Source organism: Meles meles, chromosome 19, assembly GCF_922984935.1.
Source record: "Meles meles chromosome 19, mMelMel3.1 paternal haplotype, whole genome shotgun sequence".
Lineage (NCBI taxonomy): Eukaryota > Metazoa > Chordata > Mammalia > Carnivora > Mustelidae > Meles > Meles meles.
This window is the reverse complement of record NC_060084.1, coordinates 18,077,751-18,094,222: the sequence shown is the minus strand read 5'-3', so window position 1 is coordinate 18,094,222 and position 16,472 is coordinate 18,077,751. Positions and strand designations below refer to the sequence as shown.

At 40.7% G+C, this 16,472-nt stretch overlaps 1 protein-coding gene across 3 annotated transcripts in view; it reads left to right on the top strand.

Moving 5' to 3' along the window:
- The window catches only part of CTCF (CCCTC-binding factor), a 56,808-nt gene that overhangs the window by 9,649 nt on the left and 30,687 nt on the right, over positions 1–16,472 (top strand). The window lies entirely within an intron of this gene.

The window sequence follows — 16,472 nt, the reverse complement described above, 5'->3', positions numbered from 1 at the left end:
CAGAAGCATCTAAACTGTTTTATGTTTTTAGAATTACTAAGTATTGTTACTAGTGTGTTGGTCTTAATAATGATATTTTCTGTCTTTATAATATCTGTATTTTGAATACAAGTTTTATATTTGAACCTAATTTGTTCTAGATACAATGTACTGTAACTTTCTCTGAAACATATTTGAATTGGATCAACCAGATGTTTAGATGTGCTCTAAATATTTATACTGTTATTGAACATTTGTAATGTGTTCATTCAGTTTTTGAACACTTGCCTTTCTACTTTGCGTCAGGCACTGCATTAAGTATTGGGGATTTGAGATGAATAAGAAAAAAATTGTTTTCCAGAGGGTCTTGAATATAGGGCAAGAGATTAGTAAATAAGTGTTATTTGTGCTCTGATAAAAGTGTGTTTGTGATGCAGGGAGGATAGTCAGTTACAAGAATTGGTGAAGGATATTGAGAAAGGCGTTCTGGAAGAGAAACCCTGATGTAGGTGTATGAGCAAATCCAAAGGAACATAAACTTGGATGTTAATCCTATTAGAGGATCAAGGTTTAGTGCAGTTTAATAGCTGTAGGGCTTTGGGCAAGTCCATTAGGGGTAATTTCCTTGTGCCTTTTCACATTGATAAAATGACAGACTTATGGCAGTTAAATGTGTTGTTGGGGGAAATTAATTAATAATTTATTTGTAAAATTTGTAACAGTAACTGTAATGTACAACGTAAAAGTAAAGTGATGGATCTTTAGAATAGTTGGTCATTGTATATATTTTGCATTAAGCTACAGTTATGACCACCAGAGTGTACAAAAATTATGTGAACCAAGTAAATTTGTAGATGAGAGGATTACATCAGTCAAAATCTGTTGAGCAGTAGAGAAATCAATGTGAACAGGGCCACAACCCATGTTGGGAGTGATGTTTGACAACCACAAAAAGAAACCATTGGGAATGCTATTAACCAGCAAAATGCTTATGAAGTTTGTTGGGTTTTTTTCTTTTTTTGAGATTTATTTATTTATTTGACAGAGACACAGGGAGAGAGGGAACACAAGCAAGGGGAATGGGAGAGGAAGAAGCAGGCTTCCTGCTGAGCAGGGAGCCCTATGTGGGGCTCAGTCCCAGGACTCTGGGGTCATGACCTGAGGTGAAGGCAGACACTTAATTACTGAGCCACACAGGCGCCCCATGATGTTTTTTTTTAAATATAGTTCACAAAAATTGTTATGGAATAAAATTAAAAAAAAAACCCAAACTAGGCACATAGCAAGAACTCAGTAAGTAATTGAATGAATGAATGCCTAGGAAAAAGACTAAACAGATACGGAAACACTGGTCAAAATAAAATAAAAACTCATTGTGCAAGGGTGGCTTGGTCTGGGGTAACTTTTCCTGGTTTTCTATAGTTTGTATAACATCTTGTAGTGCAAATAAATTTTCCTTCCATATTTGATAATGGGAGCATGATTAAATATGAGTATCTGTATAATAGGATGTCATGCAACCATTGTATTATGTATAGTAACATATTGAAAGGGAGAGATTTGAGACATTTCATAAAGCAGATTATCAAATAGTATGCACAGATATGTGTGTGTATATAGGGAGGGGGCTATGGATATAAACCAGAACGTTTATATAAAACCTATATAGGGGCGCTTGGGTGGCTCAGTTGGTTAAGTGTCTGCCTTCAGCTTAGGTCATGATCCCAGAGTCCTGGGATCGAGCCCCATGTCAGGCTCCCTGCTCAGTGGGGAGTCTGCTTCTCTCTCTCCCTTTGCCCTTCCCCCTGCTCGTATGCTCTCTAACTCACTCTCTTTCTTAAATAAATAAGATCTTTAAAAAAAATTAACCTGTAGATGTATATTCTTGGTGATCTGAGTTTTCTCATACTTACATGTTTTATATAATTTTTAAAGAGAAAAGGTATACAGTACAGTAGGAAGAAACTTTTTGATAAATATAGTGAAATAATAAAAGGCATTTTTGTCTAGTTTACTCTGGCAGTGAAGTCTAGATTTGAGTGGATTCAAAACCTTGCCAGAACACTGTTGCAGAAGTGCAGGCAGGAAGGAGGCTACAGGCAGCCATGCTCGGCCCAAGTGTTAGAAGGAATTGAGGTTGCAGAGGCAAGTCTTGTCTTAGAACTTTCCTCACTTACATTTGGTCTTAAACTTTTTTTATATCATCTGAATAATGTTTGGTTTCATTCTTTAGAAGAGTCTAGTAATTAAAGAACTATAGTAAAACCTAAAGAACTCTTATTTTCTTTCCACAGAGATAAACACTATTAATACTTTGGTGTGTTCCCCTTTGGGTTTTTTTCCCTTCACTTTTGTAAACGGGCATGTATATTATAATTTGGTGTTTGGAGTTTGTGTTTGTTTGTTTGTTTAGAGAAGGTAGGGAAGAGGGAGAGAGAATCTCAATCAGGCTCCGCACCCAGCACAGAGCCTGAGTCAGGGCTCAGTCTCACAGCTCTGAGATCATGACCTGAGCTGAAATCAAGAGTGGGACACTTGACAGACTGAACCACCCAGGCGCCCCCGTATAATACAGTTTTGAAGACAAAATGTAATTGTTCTATGTAAGTATTTTGTAACTACTACATTAAATAAAAGCGCATGGGTGGAATATTTCAAACAGTACAAAATGTGCAGTGAAAAGTAGTAACTTCTTTCCACCTCTGATCCCTCAGTTTACTTCTCCAGAGGTAATAAATATTAATTTTTCATATAACCTTCCAGAGAAAATTCTGTGCATGCATAACCATATGTGTTTCTGTATCCTTTTAAAAAAAATACAGATGATCAAATACTACACACAGTTCTGGACATTTGAGTTGTTTTCAGTCTTGTTAGAGAAAGATGTTCTAGTCAATATCCTTGCATACACCTTCTTGGGCATTTGTACTAGTGTATTCATAGGATGAATTCATAGCAGTTTAATTGCTTGTATATTCCTGGAAGAGGGAATGGCATGCACAAAGGCTCAGAGGCAGGAGGAGAGAAGCCTAGAAAGTTCTGGGTACCGAAAGCAGTTTAATGTGATTAGAGCAGAGTCTATGGGGCTGGATGTAGATCTGCTGATAGGTCCTTAAAGAACCCTGTAGTCAAGTGAAAGAGTGTAGCCTTCATCTTACAGGGGAGGTTTCAGAATTGAAGTTTCCTTGCTTGTAATGAATTTCCATCTTAGAAATCTTTGTCCACTGTGTGAAAAATGGTGGTAAGAAAGCAAGAGGGAAGCAGGGAAGTTGAGAGGCCATCACATCTGTCCAGGCAAGATGTTAAACCTGCCTGGCTTAAGGTAGGGGATCTCACCAGAAATGATATTTGTGTAGTTTTATTTGTTGCATTTTGTTAAGCTAAGTTGGAATCCTATCCTGCATCCTCTTTAGTGCTCTTTCTTCGTGTTAACATGTTATGAACATTTTCCCCATTAGATACACTATGTTATCTCAAATTACTAGGAATCTACTTCCTTATTGCTGATTGTTAAGTTTTCTAACCTGTTCCTTTGGGGATAAGTCTCTTGGGTTTGGCCCTCGTTTTTTGCCTCTCATACTTCATCTCTCCGCTTCCCATTGTTTGGGAATTATTTCTACTAAAGGAGTAAATGGGCTTTGGGGCACCTGGTGGCTCACTGTGGTAAAGCCTCTGCTTTCGGCTCAGGTCATGATCTCAGGGTCCTGGGATGGAGCCTGGCATCAGGTCCTTTGCTCAGCAAGGAGCCTGTTTCCCCCTCTCTTGCCTGCTGCTGTGCCTACTTGTGGTTCTCTCTCTCTCTCTCTGTCAAATAATAAAATCTTTAAAAAAAAAAAAAAGTAAATGGACTTTGAGTAAGAGCCACATTAATTGTACATTTGAGTGCATATATTTGAGATGTCTAATAACTACTCAGAGTCCTTTTCTGATTCCGTTCTTGACTGTTCTCAGTAGTAGATACTTGCTGATTTAGTGACTTTTAGGTAAGGGTGCATCTTAGCTAATGGCTAAGTTGATTATCCTATCAAGTATATAGCTATGGCTTTCAGCATTTTTCACACTAAAATTAAATCCCCTGTTTCTTATTTTGAAGGAAGATGCCTCCCCAACAAGAAAGGTAGCGAAGAGCAGATATCTTGATGTTCTGTATGCAGGGAGAGTTGGTGGGGTGGGAGGGGCGGGGTTGGTATACAATGATTATACCTCGACTTTGAGCAGCCTTTCTACGTTAAAACATGGAGGGAGGAAGAAGTCAGTCTGCTAGATGGAATCTAATGTTTGCGGTGTTTTGGGCTGACACAAAGATTCCTCATTAAATTTCTTGTACTTCAGGGGTGCCTGGGTGGCGAAATCAGTTAAGCATCTGACTCTTGGTTTTGGCTCAGGTCATGATCTCAGGATTCTGAGATGGAGCACTGCATGGGGCTCCTTGGTGAGCATGGTACCTGCTTAAGGTTCTCTTTCTCTCTTTCCCTCCCTTAAAAAATTTCCTGGAGGGGCACCTGGGTGGCTCAGCCATTTAAGCGTCTGCCTTTGGCTCAGGTCATGATCCCAGGGTCCTGGCTCTCTGCTCAGCAGGAAGCCTGCTTCTCCCTGTCCAATTTCCCTTGCTTGTGTCTCTCTTCCTGTCAAAGAAATACATTTTTAAATTTAAAAAAATTTCCTGGACTTCAGATGTAAATGCCACTAGTAGAGTGGTGTACATTAGCCATCTTCTTCTAAATAGATTTTAGAGACTTCTTCCTGATTCTTGGTTATAGACAGGTGGACTGCAAAGCTAGGAAACTACCTTTTGCTCCATCCTTTTATACATCTTTGCTGTATGCATTTGTTAACATTTCCTCTCTGACTTTTTTAGCTAGGAAGTGGGGGTACTTTTTCCCTTCTTACCTACAAGGATGACTCTAACTGATAACCTAAAAAAAAAAGTAGGATATTAAACTCAGATGAAATTATAAGTCATCTGGCAATCTTTTCATTCTACAGAAAAACAAACCTGAAAAGCAGTGATTTTCCTGAGGTCATAGACATAAGACAAGTGCTTCTGCCTTTCCCCGCCCCCCCCCCCATACTGGCTCCAAATAGTCTCTGGGTTTCACATAATATTCTACTGCATTTGGTTCTGTAGCTAGTTATTAGGTACATACTCATTTTTTTAGATCTCTCTCTCTTTTTTTCTAAGATTTTATTTATTTATTTGAGAGAGAGAAAGCTTGAAAGAGGAGAAGGTCAGAGGGAGAAGCAGACTCCCCAGAGAGCTGGGAACCCGATGTGGGACTCGATCGTGGGACTCCAGGATCGTGACCTGAGCTGAAGGCAATTGCTTAACCAACTGAGCCACCCAGGTGCCCGATCTCTCTCTTTTTTTTTTTATTAAAGATTTTATTTATTTATTTGGTAGAGATCACAAGCAGGCAGAGAGGCAGGCAGAGAGAGGGAGGGGGAAGCAGACTCCCTGCTGAGCAGAGAGCCCGATGTGGGGCTCCATCCCAGGACCCTGAGATCATGACCTGAGCCAAAGGCAGAGGCTTAACATATTGAGCCACCCAGGCGCTCTAGATTTCTTTTGACAGAAATACAAATCCATGTATATTTACAGAAAAAAACAGTGTGAGGGACGCCTGGGTAGCTCATTTGTTAAGCATCTGCCTTCGGCTCAGGTCATGATCCCAGGGTCCTGGGATTCAGCCCTGCATCCGGCTCCCTCCTCCCGGGCAAGCTTGTTTTTGCTCTCCTGCTCCCCCTGCTTGTGCTACCTCTCTCTCGCTATGTCTGTCTCTCTCAAAAATAAATAAAATCTTTAAGAAAAGAAAAAACAGTGTGAAGACTATACTTTGTTACTACCCTTGAGTATAGTATACCTGTGCACTGGCACGTGTTAGGTTTTTAGCATGTGTCAGAATTTTTTTTTTTAACATTGTCACCAACTTTAAAGTTGTCCGTGTATATACTGTGTTATTAGACTCTTTAGACTCTGACCATCAGTAATACTAATGCTGGTCTCCAGTACCAGCATTGTTTGGATTTGAGCTTATTTACTTCTTTCCTTGTAACTCAGGACTTCTTCTTAATCCTTCAGTAGTTTCTCTTTGATAAGAACAAACCATCGTTGGAGGTCAGTGTTGGTTAGCACCTATTTTTAGTATTGTGCAGTTGGGCCATTGAAAGTTATGAATTGTTTCAGCCCACTACTTTTTATTTTTTTATTAATTCTGGTATAACACCTCTGGCATGGCATGGTCATGATCATATATCGTAGAGCAGGTATAAGATATTTTATATTCACAGAGGTTAGTGTGTAAGTATTCTATAATGAGGGTACCTGGTGCCTGGGTGGCTCAGTGGGTTAAGCCTCTGCCTTCGACTCAGGTAGTGATCTCAGGGTCCTGGGATCGAGCCCCACATCAGGCTCTCTGCACAGCGGGGAGCCTGCTTTCCCCTCTCTCTCTGTCTACTTGAGATCTCTCTATGTTACATAAAGAAATAAAGAATCTTATAAAATAATAGAGGGTACCCTAATTCTTTTTTTTTTTTTTAAGATTTTATTTATTTATTTGACAGAGATCACAAGTAGGCAGAGAGGCAGGCGGAGAGAGAGGGGGAAGCAGGCTCACCGCGGAGCAGAGAGCCCGACGTGGGGCTCGATCCCAGGACTCTGGGATCATGACCTGAGCTGAAGGCAGAGGCTTTAACCCACTGAGCCACCCAGTCGCCCCAGGGTACCCTAATTCTTTTCAGTATTTCTTGTGTCCCTGTTCTATTTATATCTTTAACTTTCTACTTAACTTTCTAATTCCAATTAGAATTTTTTGTTGTGAATATATGTTGAGACTATAAAATAATAGTGACATGGTTATCTCTTTAGAAAAAAAATTTTTTTTAAAGATTTTATTTATTCATTTGACAGAGATCACAAGTAGGCAGAGAGGCAGGCAGAGAGAGAGGGGGAAGCAGGCTCCCCACTGAGCAGAGAGCCCGGTGCGGGGCTTGATCCCAGGACCCTGAGATCATGACCTGAGCCAAAGGCAGAGGCCTTAACCCACTGAGCCACCCAGGTGCCCCTAGAATAAATTTTTTTTTTTTAAAGATTTTATTTATTTATTTAACAGAGAGAAAGAGCACAAGTAGCAGAGAGGCAGGCAGAGAGGGAGGGGGAAGCAGGCTCCCCGCTGAGCAGAGAGCCCAATGTGGGGCTCGATCCCAGGACCCTGGGATCATGACCTGAGCCAAAGGCAGAGGCTTAACCCACTGAGCCACCCAGGCACCCCTAGAATAAATTTTATCTTATTGTTTTTTTTTCCCTTTCCGTTCCCTTGTCAGACATGGTCTTTGATTCTTCTCTCCTTGTCATATCTTTTGGGTATTTACAAATACATAATTTTCCCCACAGTTTTTTGGTTAAGCTTTTGCCTTTATCTCCTTTTCTGTATTTGTTTCCATGTTTTTAAGGAGTAGCCAAATTGACAAATTACTTGTTTTCATAAACTAATATTAGTTTAAAGTAACATTGTTTCTTTCATTGTTTAAACTTCTGTACGTCTCTGTTCCTATACATGTATATCCTTTTTGTTTTTCAGATTTTTTTTGTTCTTTTGAGTAGCACTTTAGCTCTTATCCATACTTCATCTACTACAGTGTTTACTCACTAAGAATATCTTACTTTTTTTTTTTTTTTTTCCAATATAACTGGTTACTTGATCTTTGTTCAGAGACCTCATATTGCCATCTGTTATCATTATTATGCCTTTAGTATGGGTAAGCATTGTTGAATTTAACCTGTTGGCTTCTGATTTAACACTGACCTTATTGGAGACCCCATTTGCCAATTAAAAATGGTCTTGAATGGGGGCGCCTGGGTGGCTTAGTTGTTAAGCATCTCCTTCGGCTTGGGTCATGATCCCAAAGTCCTGGGATCAAGCCCTGCATCAGGCTCCCTACTCAGTGGGAGGCCTGCTTCTCCCCGTCCCACTCCCCCTGTTTGTGTTCCCTCTGTCACCATGTCTCTCTGTCAAATAAATAAATAAAATCTTTTTTAAAAAGGGGTCTTGGTTTCACCAAGTAGCCTTCATGAGTGAGTACCGGGTTATAGAGATACTCAAGCTTTGACCACATGGTCACTGAGACACATTGCAAAACCAGAAGTTCACTCTTGTTACGTATGTCCATTTTTCTTCTTTTTAATTTTTTTCTTGTGTGATGTATTGAGCTTGTTCATACCTTGTAGAGAAAGATTTTGTTATTGATGGTACCCATGGTAGAGGTAAAACTTTAGTACTTCTTTCTTTTGTTGTACATTCCATTATTGCTTATTTGGGAACCATACTAGTTTTGAGGTAGACTTTGTAGATTTTTCTCTAAATAACAAAACAGTTATTTGTTCTAAAGAATGAATCAAAAATTCTCTTAGTAGAAAACCATGGGTATTTGAGTAGCTTGGATTTATGTAGAGCTGTATTTAGGGTGGAGAACTGTTATATTCTAGGTCACTCACTTCGGAGCCATGATCAGCAGAGGTTCTATATCAGTCACTTTTGGGGACCTTTTGGAATAAAGTCTCTTCCACCCTAGATCTGTTGAGCCAGCATCTGTGAGATCTATGTATTTTAAAGCTCACCAGGTGATTCTGGTATCATCCAGGTTTGGGAACCACTGCTCAGGTAGAATCTGCTCCCAAATCCATAGATGTGCCTGCTGCATGTTCTATAAATTCTATATTGTGTGTGTGTGTGTAATCTGTTCCTTTTTATGACATATTTATTTATTCAAAATAATAGACTTGCCATAGGGGCGCCTGGGTGGCTCAGTGGGTTAAACCTCTGCCTTCAGCTCAGGTCAGGATCCCAGGGTCCTGGGATCAAGCCCTGCATGGGGCTCTGCTCAGCAGGGAGCCTGTTTCCCTTCTTCTCTCTCTGCCTGCCTCTCTGCCTACTTGTGATCTCTGTCAAATAAATAAATAAAATCTTTAAAAAAAAAAGTAGACTTGCCATAGATCCTCAGCCTTCCTCATATTCTCAGCAGTGAAGATCCTCAGCCTTCCTCATGTTCTCAGCAGTGAAAGACTGTAGGACTGCTCCAAAGACAGTGTAACTCTGAGGTGCTTTCCGGGCTTAGAGCAAAGCATAAAGAGATATGGTAGTTCCTGACATTGTCACTCTTGGGAGCACAAGGAGAAGTGAGGCATTAAGTTTCTGTATGCCTGCAAAAGTGTCATTCGGACTGTAAAAAAGCAAAGAGAGGTAGCATGTGGTTGGGAACCAGCTTTCACCTGGTACTGTGGCACTAGTGTGTTGACTCCCAGATAAACTTTGTCTTTGGCTTCATGTGTAAATGTTCAACAGGTGAAATAAACAGGCTACCTTTACTGAGGAACATGGCCTCTGAAGCCAGGTCACCCTAATAAACCTGAGATGGTTTAGTACGGTTCCATTCAGTTCGTGTTGACTTTATTTGCAGAGAATTTGTCTGATTCCATACGTATTTAAATTTTTTCCCCACCTACAGTCTCCTCTTTTAGCATGTTCCTCTCTACTGTAGTTTGCCTATCAAGATCCATCTCATCCTATAAGATCCAGCTTTAGCGTTTTCTTTCCTTGAAGCCCTCTTTTACTCACTTAAGCCATCCTTTGTGCCAAGGTGGTGGGAAGTATGTTAATCCCTGTTACAGCACTCATCACACTACAGTGGGCCCTTAAACAATGTGGAGTTAGGGATACCAATGCCCCCCACACTCCATCTCCAGCTTGAAAATACGGGTATTACTTTTAACTCCCAAAAAACTTACCTACTAACAGCTGTTGACCAGAAGCCTCACTAATGATCTAAACAGTTGATTAACACGTTTTATATGTTACATGTATTATATACTGTGTTCTTACAATCATGGGAACTTGGGATCACTATTTATTGGGAAGAGTGTATAGACAGTCTTCTAATATGCTTCAGGAAATAAGTTGGGGTTTTTTAGGAATCCGTTGTCCCTTATAAAGGACAGCAGTATATTAAAAAGTTGTGGTAGTTTTATTTGTAGACTACTAGGAAATCATCCTTTTCTACTATCTTATTCTTCATACCCATCTATTATTCTTAGAATATGTGTACTTTTTAATAACTGAGCTCCCTAAAGGACTAAATTCTGTATTGATGAGTATAAAAGGTTATTTTGGTTGATTTCCTTTGGGAAATACCTGAAATACTGGTATACAGCCATAATCTGGGTGATAAATTACTAAACCTTATTGTCAACATCAGCATAGTCACCTTTATTTTTAAAATATTTTTCATCTAGAACATATATATTGAGCACCTGCAGTGCATGATACAAGTGATTTTATTATTAGTTTTTAAAAATTTATTTTAAGGGGCACCTGGGTGGCTCAGTGGGTTAAAGCTGCCTTCAGCTCAGGTCATGATCCCAGGGTCCTGGGATCTAAGCCCTGCATCGGGCTCTCCGCTCAGCAGGGAGCCGGCTTTTTCCTCTCTCTCTGCTTGTCTCTCTGCCTACTTGTGATCTCTGTCTGTCAAATAAATAAATAAAATCTTTTTTTTTTTTTAAGTTTATTTTAAAAAAATTATTTTAAGTAAGCTCTGCATGCATTGTGGGGCTTGAACTCATGACCCTGAGATCAAGAGTCGCATGCTCTACTGACTGAGCTAGCCAGGTGCTCCAGCCTTTATTTTTATGTGGCGGTATTTTTTTAATCTAATCTATAATTGTGTTGTTAGGACATATTTATTTTTCTTTATTTAAGAAATCACACACACACACCCACTCTCAACACAGAAAAGAAATGACACAAACAACAATAAAGGAAATAAATTCCTATAGTTAAACTTCCACTTAGCTTACAATATTTTGATTTTCCATAAATTCCTTCCTGCTTTTGTCATGGGCAGAAAACATCTATATGTGTTTCATGTGACAGTAAAATCAATACTGAGTGTCTGCTGTTTACATAACACTGTTTTGTATTTATTGGTATAGAGGATATAGAAGTAAAAGGCATAGTTCCTCCCCTCAACAAGCTAATAGACTGTGTGGGGAAAAGACATAATCATCAGAACAGTATGCTACAATGGAAACCAGACAAACATGAAGTCAGTTTGCACTTAAGAAGATGTGATTTAGGGATGCCTGGGTGGTTCAGTTGATTAAGCATCTGCTTCGGCTCACTTCATGATCCCAGGGTCCTGGGGTCAAGTCCCACATCAGGCTCCTTGCTCAGCGGGGAACTTGCTTCTCCTTCTTCCTGCTGCTCCCCTGCTTGTGCGCGCGCGCTCTCTCTCTCTCTCTCTCTCTCTGACAGATAAATAAAATCTTTAAAAAACATTGGGGGGAAAAAGATGTGATTAGGGGATCACTTGAACTGGGAGGGGACAAGACAATAGGCACTTGTTTAGAAGATGCCCAGCAGGTGAGGTTGGGTGAGTGGAAACAATGGGAATGGACTGTACAGAGTTCTGAGGGTGAAGCTAAAGGGTTTGGGGTTGAAGGGTGCCTGGCTGGCTCAGTCCACACAGCATGTGACTCTTGATGTCAGGACCATGAGTTTGAGCCTGCATTGGGCATGGAGATTACTTTAGAAAAAAAGGAAAAAGAAAGAGTGTGGAGTTGATTAAATAAGCTTCAACCACCATGCGTTTTTGCACCTCATTTCAGAAAGAAGGTCTCATCAGGCAGCAATATGCTGGACAGATGAGTAAAGAGAGAACAGTCTGGGATGCTGTTGTTCCTTTTCGGCTCTTTCCTAGAATTGTTTAGTTACCAGGTGCTGTCCTCTGGATGCTACCTTCATCATATAGAAATTCAGTAGTTTATCAGAGAAGACATTTTAGTGGGGAACATTTATGTAAGGTTTGTGATTAGAATTCTAGGACACTGGAGCACCTCGGTGGCTCGGGTCACGGTCCCAGGGTCCTGGGATCAAGCCCCTCATTGGGCTCCTTGCTTGGTGGGGAGTCTGCTTCTCCCCCTCCCTTTCCCTTCATCCCTTCCCTTCCCCCACTTATGTGCCCACATACTCTTTCTCTCTCTCAAATAAAATCTTCAAAAAAAAAAAAAAAAGAATTCTAGAAAACAGAAAGGTTATATATTTGTTTGGTTAACATGTATTCCTTACCCTCTGGGGTGGAGGATCCAGAGGAGCACAGTGTAATAATACAGAGGAGCATTGGAGCCAGGATTTGTGTGTGCATTATTCTGTTGAGTCTTTATGACAGCCTGTGAAGTGGATACCATTATTATCCCTATTTTGTACAAAAGGAAACAGAAGCACAGAGGGTAGCATATATCTCACTCCGTGTCACACTGCTAGATTAGTAGAGGAACCAGAATTGGGATGCAGGTTTTTAGCTGGGGGACCTAAGCTTTCAATGACTATCCATTCTGCTTCTCGTGTCTCTTCCCTCCTTTTTTCGATACGGAATGAGCATTTACCTCATATTAGGCATTATATTGATATGTGGTTTTTTGGGGGCTCATGGGTGGCTCAGTGGATTAAGCCTCTGCCTTCGGCTCAGGTCATGGTCTTGGGGTCCTGGGATTGAACCCTGCGTCAGGCTCTCTGCTCAACGGGGCGCCTACTTCCCTCTCTCTCTGTCTGCCTCTCTGCCTACTTGTGATCTCTGTCTCTCTGTCAAATAAATAAATAAATAAATAAAATCTTTTAAAAAAAAAGGGGGGGGGCGCCTGGGTGGCTCAGTGGATTAAGCCGCTGCCTTCGGCTCAGGTCATGATCTCAGGGTCCTGGGATCGAGCCCCACATCGGGCTCTCTGCTCCGCAGGGAGCCTGCTTCCTCCTCTCTCTCTGCCTGCCTCTCTGCCTACTTATGATCTCTCTCTCTCACTGTCAAATAAATAAAATAAAATCTTAAAAAAAAAAAAAGGAAATGTGATTTGTCAGTGTTTACATAATATTACACTTTGTGGATGTATCATTTTCCAGGTTTTAACTGTTCACCTATGGTTGTACTTCTAAGTTGTTTATAATTAGTCAGGCTTAGTTAAGAGTTTTTGACTCTTGATCTCTCGGGATCATGAATTTGAGCCCCACATTGGGTATAGAGATTAAATAAATAAACTTAAAATAATGTCCTTATAATCTTAATGTTCATCTCATTATTTCTGGGCATGAAGTGAAGCGGAGTTACTGGGCCACCAATTTGAATATTTAGTGTTAAAGAAGTTCTTTTTGTTTTTCCTTCCTTCCTTTCTTCTTCTTCTTCTTCTTTTTTTTGAGTCATTTATTTGTGTCCTTTGCCCAACTTTTTTTTTTTTCCCCTTTTGGTGTTCATCTTTTTCTCATAAATTTTACAATCGTATGATAAGGATGTTAATCCTTTGTCACATATGCTACAAATACTTTTTTCTTTATTGACTGTTTTCTTTTTAATTTTGTTCAGTGTTTTTTGTCATAAGAACTTTTTTTTTTTTGTCATAAGAACTTTTTAGGGTGGGGGAGGGATACTGGGTGGCTCAGTCAGTTAAGCATCTGCCTTCAGCTGAAGTCATGATCCCAGGTTCCTGGGATCAAGTCCTATGTTGGTCTCCCTGCTCAACCAGGAGCCTGCTTCTCCCTCTGCTTGTGTGCGTTCTCTCTCTCTGACAAATAAATAAAAATCTTAAAAAAAAAAAAAAGAATTTTTTTGCGGGAGAGCCTGGGTGGGTCATTCATTGGGCGTCTGCCTTCGGCTCAGATCATAATCCCAGGTCCTAGGGATCGAGCCCCTCATCAGACTCTCTGCTCAGCAGGAAGCCTGCTTCTCTCTCTCCTATTCCCTCTGCTTGTGTTTCCTCTCTTGCTGTGTCTCTCTCTCTGTCAGGTAAATAAATAAAATCTTTACGGTTAAAATTTCAGTAATTTACTCTGGTTTCTCCCTATTATTTCTGTGTCTTAGCACAAAGCCTTCCTCATTCTGAGATGAGAAGGCTCTTCACCTATATCTTTTTTCAAGGTGGGTTCTTTTTGTTGTGTTGTTTTCAATGTGTGTGTGTGTGTCAATATTTTCCAAAGTAGCTTAATAGCTTTTTGGCACTTTTTATGGAGTAATCCTCTGCTACCAACTAATTTTTAAAAGGACAGCTTATGTTCTAGGGGTTGTTTCTGGATTGTCTCTTCTGTTCAAATAGGCTATTTGTGATAGTGCCAGTTACACTACATTAATTATTGTGGCTTTATAACATGTTAATATTTGGAAATAGAAGGTTACTTTCATTTTTTGGAAATTTTATTGCTCTCCTTATCATCTTGTTTATTTTTCAGACATTTTGAAAATTACCTTATATAAAGGGGAAAGAATGAGGAGCTTTCTGATCACCAAGCTTTTTTTTTTCTTTTTTCTTTTTTCTTTTTTTTTTTCGAGAGAGAGCACGCACGCCCACACAAGCCAGGGAGGAGGAGAGACAGAGAGAAGCAGACACCCTGCTAAGCAGGGAGCCTGACATGGGACTTGATCCCAAGGTCCTGGAATCATAACCTGAGGGAAAGGCAGATGCCTAACCAACTGAGCCACTCACGCGCCTCATGTTTGGCCTTTCTGATCATGGATAAACATAGTAGCATCCCTGTTTAGTGAGGTCTTTTATGTTCTTGGGAGAGTTTTGTAGTCTTGAAATAGGTCTTCAAATTTTTAGTTGAGGTTATTTTAATTTTGATAGGTTTATTTTTTTATGTGAAAAAATTTAAGATTTTATTTATTTGATAGCGAGATAGAGAGCACAAACAGGCAGAGTGGCAGGCAGAGGAAGAGGGAGAAGCAGGCTGTCTGCTGAGCAGGGAGCCTGATGTGGGGCTCGATCCCCGGACTCTGAGATCATGACCTAAGCCACCCACGTGCCCCTTGGTTCTCAGTTTTGGTTCAGGGTCGTGAGATTGAGTTTTGCATCAGGCTTTGCACTGGGCATGGAGCCTGCTTGGGATTCTGTCTCTCTCTGCCCAGTTCCACCTTCTCCCTCTCTGTCTTAAAAAAAAAAAAAAAAAAAAAGAGAAAATCGGAACCCTAGAAAATACAAATTAGAATAGAAGGCTATTATTATATAGCTTGAGAGGGGAAAAAAGTGATCAGGGTGTGGCCAACTAAAAAAATTGGTAACTCAGATCCCGCTACACAGGTCTTAACAATGCAAGAAAATTCCTTAGTTAAAGAAAAGCTTTTTCAAGCATGTAACTCGAAAATTTCTCCCACATATCCTTTAGTGTAAGCCAAGGGCATAAGGCCAAAACAAAACTTGGTGAAAGCAGTTCTGTAGAGGATAAGACCATGTGACACAAATATACCCAGCTTTTTTTCCTGATGGTCTGGCATAATTCTGGGATAAAGCCTAGGCTAGAATGCTGAATTCCACAGAGAGGTCAAGTCAGATCAGGACAGAGAAAGTCTCCTTTGGATTTACTAGTTAAGGGCCATTGTACCTCTTAGAGCAATTCAGTAGAGAATTTGGGGAACAGAAAGCAGACTGAAGGCATAGAAGAGAAATAAAGGAGTGGAAACGGCTAGTGTGAGGTTGACCATGGAAGGAATACAGAAATGGCAGATGCTAAATTATCGAGTGGGTTAAAGAAGTTTTAAGATGTGGAAGATTTGAGCAACACAAAGCTGTCAGAGAAAAGACTGAGATGGGGCTCCTGGGTGGTTCAGTGGATTGAGCCTCTGCCTTCGGCTTAGGTCATGATCTCAGGGTCCTGGGATTGGGCCGCATCAGGCTCTCTGCTTGTCAGGGAGCCTGCTTCCCCCTTTCTCTCTCTGCCTTCCTCTCTGCCTACTTGTGATTTCTCTGTCAAATAAATAAATCTTTAAAAAAAAAAAAAAATGAAAAAACTGACACAAGAGGGAGAGGGCTGATCCAGTAACTGGCTCCCAAGGTTGCAGGCCAGGCTGGTGGTAGGAACATGGCCAAGCCGTAAAGGCCCCAGTTACAGGCTAGACTTTTGCATCCTCCCACTCGACCAATAGTCAGCAAGGGCAGATAAGTGCTCAGGTGCCAGTTTTCCTCTCTGCCGGCCCCGACATTTGCCAAGTGCCAAGATCGCACTGTCACAATCTGAGGGAACCTTCTTTGGCCCTATTGTAGAAGTTGATCGAATGATTTTTCAAGATTTTATTTATTTGAGAGAGAGTGAGAGCTTGAGCAGGGGTGAGGGAGAGGGAGGAATAGAGGGAGAGGGAGAACCAGACTCCCCACTGAGCAGGGAGTCCTAGTGGGGTTCCATCCTAGGACCATGAGATCATGACCTGAGCCAAAGGCAGACACTTAACTGAGTCACCCAGGCACCCCCAGAAATTACCATTTAAAATAAATAAATTAAAACAAATGTTTGTAAGCTTCATTTTGTCACCAGGATGACAAAAATATGGAAAAGATCTGTTTGTTTTTTTTTTTTAATTTTATTTATTTATTTGACAGAGAGCACAAGCAGGCAGAGGTAGAAAAAGAAGCAGGCTCCCCGCTGAGCAAGGAGCCCAGTGTGGGACTCGATCCCAGGACCCCGGGATCATGA